The sequence below is a fragment of the Coregonus clupeaformis genome, chromosome 36, assembly GCF_020615455.1.
Source record: "Coregonus clupeaformis isolate EN_2021a chromosome 36, ASM2061545v1, whole genome shotgun sequence".
NCBI classification, from domain to species: Eukaryota; Metazoa; Chordata; class Actinopteri; order Salmoniformes; family Salmonidae; genus Coregonus; species Coregonus clupeaformis.
In genome coordinates this window covers 3,573,692-3,582,103 of record NC_059227.1, presented here as the reverse complement: position 1 = coordinate 3,582,103, position 8,412 = coordinate 3,573,692, and positions in this window count along the sequence as shown.

The following is an 8,412-nucleotide window of genomic DNA, read 5'->3' as shown; positions in this document are numbered from 1 at the left end:
TGATGTGTCATGTTAATGGGGGCTAACATGGCTGCCATAGAATGTTGTAGTGTCATGTTAATGGGGGCTAACATGGCTGCCATAGAATGCTGTAGTGTCATGTTAATGGGGGGCTAACATGGCTGCCATAGAATGTTGTAGTGTCATGTTAATGGGGGGCTAACATGGCTGCCATAGAATGCTGTAGTGTCATGTTAATGGGGGGCTAACATGGCTGCCATAGAATGTTGTAGTGTCATGTTAATGTGGGGCTAACATGGCTGCCATATAATGTTGTATTGTTATGTAAATGGGGGGCTAACATGGCTGCCATAGAATGTTGTAGTGTCATGTTAATGGAGGGCTAACATGGCTGCCATAGAATGTTGACGTGTCATGTTAATGGGGGGCTAACATGGCTGCCATAGAATGTTGACGTGTCATGTTAATGGGGGGCTAACATGGCTGCCATAGAATGTTGTAGTGTCATGTTAATGTGGGGCTAACATGGCTGCCATATAATGTTGTATTGTTATGTAAATGGAGGGCTAACATGGCTGCCATAGAATGTTGTAGTGTCATGTTAATGGGGGGCTAACATGGCTGCCATAGAATGTTGACGTGTCATGTTAATGGGGGGCTAACATGGCTGCCATAGAATGTTGTAGTGTCATGTTAATGGGGGGCTAACATGGCTGCCATAGAATGTTGTAGTGTCATGTTAATGGGGTGCTAACATGGCTGCCATAGAATGTTGACGTGTCATGTTAATGGGGGGCTAACATGGCTGCCATAGAATGTTGATGTGTCATGTTAATGGGGGGCTAACATGGCTGCCATAGAATGTTGTAGTGTCATGTTAATGGGGGGCTAACATGGCTGCCATAGAATGCTGTAGTGTCATGTTAATGGGGGGGCTAACATGGCTGCCATAGAATGTTGTAGTGTCATGTTAATGGGGGGCTAACATGGCTGCCATAGAATGCTGTAGTGTCATGTTAATGGGGGGCTAACATGGCTGCCATAGAATGTTGTAGTGTCATGTTAATGGGGGGCTAACATGGCTGCCATATAATGTTGTATTGTTATGTAAATGGGGGGCTAACATGGCTGCCATAGAATGTTGTAGTGTCATGTTAATGGAGGGCTAACATGGCTGCCATAGAATGTTGACGTGTCATGTTAATGGGGGGCTAACATGGCTGCCATAGAATGTTGTCGTGTCATGTTAATGGGGGCTAACATGGCTGCCATAGAATGTTGTAGTGTCATGTTAATGGGGGGCTAACATGGCTGCCATAGAATGTTGTAGTGTCATGTTAATGGGGGGCTAACATGGCTGCCATAGAATGTTGTAGTGTCATGTTAATGGGGGGCTAACATGGCTGCCATAGAATGTTGACGTGTCATGTTAATGGGGGGCTAACATGGCTGCCATAGAATGTTGACGTGTCATGTTAATGGGGGGCTAACATGGCTGCCATAGAATGTTGTAGTGTCATGTTAATGGGGGCTAACATGGCTGCCATAGAATGTTGTAGTGTCATGTTAATGGGGGGCTAACATGGCTGCCATAGAATGTTGACGTGTCATGTTAATGGGGGGCTAACATGGCTGCCATAGAATGTTGATGTGTCATGTTAATGGGGGGCTAACATGGCTGCCATAGAATGTTGTAGTGTCATGTTAATGGGGGGCTAACATGGCTGCCTGTCACAGTTCCCTCAGCCAGAACCCAAAAGCAGACCAGGACAAGGAGAGTTGAACGAAGGTGAGGGTTTATTAGATACGACAAAAGGTGCAGTATAATCCAGGGACAGAGCGGGCGGCGTGGTTGAGTAGTTGGGGGTGCAGTACTGGGTCCAGTGATGGCTCGGCAGCCGCCGACCATCAGGCAGAGGTGGGGTGAAGGTTCCGGACGTGTGACTGCAGGTGGAACAAAAACGGAGGTAAGAACACAAAAACTCAACAAAGTACAAAATAACAAAACTCACGCTAGAACACTCTAAACTGATACACAGAACACCTACTGTTCATGGCTAACGATCCGGCAGGAACTGGATGTTGGGCCAGAGCCTAAGAAAGGTGCTGATTAGGCCCAGGTGTGCAGATTGCTAATGGGAAGCAGGTGCGAAACCAGAGCGCTCCCGGAGCGTTCCCGAACCCTCGGGAAACTGGAGATTACGACCAGGACCCGACTCAGACAGCCGGGATCGTTACAGTACCCCCTCCGACCGAACGCCACCGGGCGGACTCCCCCGAGCGCCAGGATGGAGGCGGTAAAGTCCCTGATGAGATCCGCATCTAGGACCTGTCGCCGCGGAATCCAACTCCTCTCTTCAGGACCATACCCCTCCCAGTCCACGAGATACTGGAAACCCCGGCCCCGCCGTCTGGAATCCATAATGCGACGCACCGTGTAGGCAGGACCACCTCCGATCATCCGAGGAGGAGGAGGAGGAGGCGGAGGAGGCAACAGAGGACTGAGGAAGACAGGCTTGAGGCAGGAGACATGAAAGGTGGGATGGACTCTGAGCGTCCTCGGTAGTTTGAGTCGCACTGCCACTGGATTGATCACCTTCTCCACCACAAACGGACCAATAAACTTCGGTAACAACTTCCTAGACTCAGTCCGTAACGGAAGATCCCGTGTGGCCAACCAAACCCTATCTCCGATGGTATAGGTGGGAGCGGGGATCCGGCGACGATTCGCCTGGAGCTGATACCGGTCCGAACCTCTAAGGAGTGCCTTTCTGGCCCGATGCCAGGTCCGGGGTGGCAACGCCCGAATATGGGCCTGAACAGAAGGCACTGAGAGCTCCTTCTCCTGAGAAGGGAACAGGGGAGGTTGGTAGCCATACAGGCACTGGAAGGGAGACATCCCAGTGGCAGATGTAGGGAGAGTATTGTGGGCATACTCAACCCAAGGCAACTGAGAGGCCCAGGAGGTGGGGTTGGAAGAGACCAGACAGCGTAGCGTGGATTCCATCTTCTGGTTGGCTCTCTCCGCCTGACCATTGGATTGGGGGTGAAAACCAGATGTGAGACTGACTGTAGCTCCAATGGCCAAACAGAAGGACTTCCAGACAGCAGAGGTAAACTGAGGGCCACGGTCGGAAACGATATCACTGGGCAAACCGTGGACCCTGAAAACCTCCCTAACCAGGATCTCGGACGCCTCCGAGGCAGAGGGAAGCTTGGCAATAGGCACAAAGTGGGCGAACTTGCTGAATCTGTCCACGATAGTCAGAACGACCGTGTTCCCCTCAGAAGCGGGCAACCCCGTGACGAAGTCCAGGGCCAGATGCGACCATGGACGCCGGGGAATAGGAAGGGGGTGAAGTAGTCCAGAGCTGGGCCCGATTGGTACTCTTATTCTGCGCACACACTGGACAGGCAGCAACAAAACCCCGAGTATCCTCGGCCATGGCAGGCCACCAAAAACGTCTGCGAAGAAACGCCTATAGTCCGAGCCACGCCGGGTGACAAGCCATCTTGCTGGCGTGGGACCATTTGAGGACAGCAGGACGAACCCGACTCAGGCACAAACAACCGACCGGGTGGACCGTTACGGGGACCGGGCTGAGTCCGAAGGGCGCCAGCACCTCCTCCTCAATCTTCCACATCACTGCTCCCACGACGCAGTTCCGGGGGAGAATAGTCTCGGTCTTGGACCCACTCTCCTCCGTCTTGGAGAACATCCGGGACAAGGCGTCCCGCCTTGCCGTTCTTAGATCCAGGTCGGAACGTCAGGGCAAACTTGAATCGTCCGAAAAACAACGCCCACCTGGCCTGACGGGAGTTGAGACGTTTAGCCGATTGCACGTAAGCAAGATTCTTGTGGTCAGTCCAGACAATAAACGGTTGCTCCGCCCCTCCAACCAGTGGCGCCACTCCTCCAAGGCAAGTCTCACCGCGAGAAGCTCCCGGTTACCCACATCGTAATTCCTCTCTGCAGGCGAAAGGCGACGCAGAGTAGTAGGCGCAGGGATGGAGTTTACTGTCCGTGGAGCATCGCTGCGACAGGATGGCGCCAACTCCCCACATCAGACGCGTCCACTTCAACGACGAACTGACGGGCCGTGTCCGGTTGAGAGAGAATCGGTGCGTTGGTGAATCGCCTCTTCAAATCCAGAAACGCCGATCCGCCTCCGGATTCCACTTGAAGGTCCTGATACTGGAAGTCAAGGCAGTTAATGGAGCGGCCACACGGCTGTAATCCCGGATGAATCTGCGGTAGAAATTCGCAAACCCCAAAAATCTCTGGAGTTGCAATCTCGTACCGGGCTGGACCCATTCCAGAACCGCTCTAACCTTCTCCTGATCCATCCTAATCTCACCCCTGGAGATGATGTACCGAGAAAGGATGTAGTGTGGGCGTGAAACTCGCACTTCTCGGCCTTCACGAACAGACGATTCTCCAACAATCGCTGCAGAACCTGCCGGACATGCTGGACGTGGTCGGAAGGTTCCTTCGAGAAGATCAGGATGTCATCCAGGTAAACAAACACGAAGAGACCGATCATATCTCTCAGGACGTCGTTCACCATACTCTGGAATACCGCTGGAGCATTGGTCAGTCCAAACGGCATCACCTGATACTCGAAGTGACCCATCGGTGTATTGAAACCCGTCAACCACTCGTCCCCCTCTCTGATCCGGACCAGGTGATCGCATTGCGTTAGGTCTAGCTTGGTGAACACCGTAGCACCCTGTAAGGAGTCGAAGGCAGAACTCATCAAGGGCAGGGGATACTTGTTCTTGACCGTGATGTCATTCAACCCCCCGATAATCAATACACGGTCGAAGAGAGCCATCCTTCTTTCCCACAAAGAAGAATCCTGCCCCCAGGGGTGATGACGAGGGCCGAACGAGACCAGCAGCTAGGGACTCCTTGATGTAGGTCTCCAACGCCTCACGTTCAGGTCGGGAGATACTGTATAACCTTCCCTTGGGGTAGACAGCTCCAGGAACCAGGTTGATGGCACAATCATATGGTCGGTGGGGAGGAAGTGACAGAGCCTTCTGCTTACTGAAAACTTCCCCAAATCGGTGATATGTCTCGGGAACCAGGGACAAATCTGGGGGTTTAGCCTCAATCACCTGACTGGGAACCGAATGGGGGCAGGCAGTCTTGAGACAGTTAGCATAACAATCAAGGCTCCAACTCGTTACCTTGCCCGTCACCCAATCGAACGTGGGATTGTGTTCCTTCAGCCAGGGGTATCCAAGGACCAGAGGAACATGGGAAGACGGCAGAATGAAAAATGAAATCATCTCCGAATGATTCCCGACAACCGCATCTTAACCGGTTCAGTCCTCATCGTGATCGTGCCAGACTACTGCCGTTCAGGAGTGGTCGCTTAATGGCTTCCGGCAATTGCTCCTTGGAAAGCCCCAGCTGTTCCCACCAACTTCGGCATCAAGAAAGCTTCCATCGGCACCTGAATCGATAAAAGCGTTAAGCGCTAAGCTCTGATTCCTGTTCACAAGGGTAGCCGGGAAGCGGGGTCTGACAGAGGTACTGAGAGGTTGAAACTGGCTCGCTAAAAGTCCTCCCAACTTTAGCGAGCCGGGCAGTTTGACGACCGCCGGGAACAAGTGGAGATGTAATGTCTCGAGCGACCACAGTAGAGGCAGCAGTTGGTCTTACGTCTATGTTGACGCTCCTCCTTGGTTAACCCGTGCCGCCCCCACTTGCATGGGTTCAGAATCGGGAGAGAGGTCCTCTCCACTAATCCTTAGTGGTGGAGAATGATCGACGTGTTCTGGTCCACCACCCGACCCGACTGGGAACTGAGAAGCTGATCGATTGGACGGACCCCATTGCTTCTCCCTCCTTCGGCTCTCGGACTCGATTATCCACCCGAATAGACAAGGCTACCAAGCTGTCCAGGTCACTAGGCTCCGGATAGGAGATCAACTCATCCTTGAGCTGCTCCGACAGGCCCTGGTAAAAGGCCGCTTGCAAAGACTCCTCGTTCCACCCACTCTCCACAGCCAACGTCTTGAACTCGATCACGAAGTCGGCCACGCTGCGCAGTTCCTTGGTGAAGAGAAAACAGACGCCTAGCTGCGTCCCCTCCCTCGGACGGAATGGTCGAAGAGCTTCCTCATCTCGGCCGTGAACCCTGGTATGAAGCCATGCAGGGATCCTGTCGTTCCCAAACGGCTGAAGCCCACTCCAGCGCCGACCACGCAGCAACTCAATCAAAAAGGCTATCCTAGCCTTGTCAGTGGCATAAGAGTAGGGCTGTAGATCGAACACTAATCCACACTGCATAAGGAAGGAACGGCATCTTCCCAGCTCCCCTCATATTTATCCGGCGTTCGGAACCTTGGGCTCACGGAGGGACACAACTTCAGAAGCGGCAGGCGAGATGGGTGAAACCGGTAGTGAGTCCTCCACCGGACACTGGCGTTGGTTCTGGACCTCCGTCAGGCCGGTAGAAAGGTTCCGAACTGACAACGCGATCTCCTGTAGTACCATGCTATGATGGCCCAACATCTTCTCCTGCTGGGTAATGGCCTGGCGAACAGAGTCCAGGTCCGCTGGGTTCATATTTAGCCGGATCGTTCTGTCACAGTTCCCTCAGCCAGAACCCAAAAAGCAGACCAGGACAAGGAGAGTTGAACGAAGGTGAGGGTTTATTAGATACGACAAAAGGTGCAGTATAATCCAGGGACAGAGCGGGCGGCGTGGTTGAGTAGTTGGGGGTGCAGTACTGGGTCCAGTGATGGCTCGGCAGCCGCCACCATCAGGCAGAGGTGGGGTGAAGGTTCCGGACGTGTGACTGCAGGTGGAACAAAAACGGAGGTAAGAACACAAAAACTCAACAAAGTACAAAATAACAAACTCACGCTAGAACACTCTAAACTGATACACAGAACACCTACTGTTCATGGCTAACGATCCGGCAGGAACTGGATGTTGGGCCAGAGCCTAAGAAAGGTGCTGATTAGGCCCAGGTGTGCAGATTGCTAATGGGAAGCAGGTGCGGAAACCAGAGCGCTCCCCGGAGCGTTCCCGAACCCTCGGGAAACTGGAGATTACGACCAGGACCCGACTCAGACAGCCGGGATCGTTACACTGCCATAGAATGCTGTAGTGTCATGTTAATGGGGGGCTAACATGGCTGCAATAGAATGTTGTAGTGTCATGTTAATGGGGGGCTAACATGGCTGCCATATAATGTTGTATTGTTATGTAAATGACGGGCTAACATGGCTGCCATAGAATGTTGTAGTGTCATGTTAATGGGGGGCTAACATGGCTGCCATAGAATGTTGTAGTGTCATGTTAATGGGGGGCTAACATGGCTGCCATAGAATGCTGTAGTGTCATGTTAATGGGGGGCTAACATGGCTGCCATAGAATGTTGTAGTGTCATGTTAATGGGGGGCTAACATGGCTGCCATAGAATGTTGTATTGTTATGTAAATGGGGGGCTAACATGGCTGCCATATAATGTTGTAGTGTCATGTTAATGGGGGGCTAACATGGCTGCCATAGAATGTTGTAGTGTCATGTTAATGGGGGTTTAACATGGCTGCCATAGAATGTTGTATTGTTATGTAAATGGGGGGCTAACATGGCTACCATAGAATGTTGTAGTGTCATGTTAATGGGGGGCTAACATGGTTGCCATAGAATGTTGTAGTGTCATGTTAATGGGGGCTAACATGGCTGCCATAGAATGTTGTAGTGTCATGTTAATGGGGGGCTAACATGGCTGCCATAGAATGTTGTAGTGTCATGTTAATGGGGGCTAACATGGCTGCCATAGAATGTTGTAGTGTCATGTTAATGGGGGCTAACATGGCTGCCGTAGAATGTTGTAGTGTCATGTTAATGGGGGCTAACATGGCTGCCATAGAATGTTGTAGTGTCATGTTAATGGGGGCTAACATGGCTGCCATAGAATGTTGTAGTGTCATGTTAATGGGGGGCTAACATGGCTGCCATAGAATGCTGTAGTGTCATGTTAATGGGGGGGCTAACATGGCTGCCATAGAATGTTGTAGTGTCATGTTAATGGAGGGCTAACATGGCTGCCGTAGAATGTTGTAGTGTCATGTTAATGGGGGGCTAACATGGCTGCCATAGAATATTGTAGTGTCATGTTAATGGGGGGCTAACATGGCTGCCGTAGAATGTTGTAGTGTCATGTTAATGGGGGGCTAACATGGCTGCCATATAATGTTGTAGTGTCATGTTAATGGGGGGCTAACATGGCTGCCATAGAATGCTGTATTGTCATGTAAATGCATCATAATGCAGAAACCTAAATGCCCCAACTCTCTAAACACATGGCTATGGGCCTAACTAACCCCGGCCCCTAGTCAGTGGAAAGAGTCACTGCAAGGCTTGGCTGTGATTTATGGCTTGAGATGAGTATTGCGTTAGATGGAAACTGCTGAAAGGACACTGAT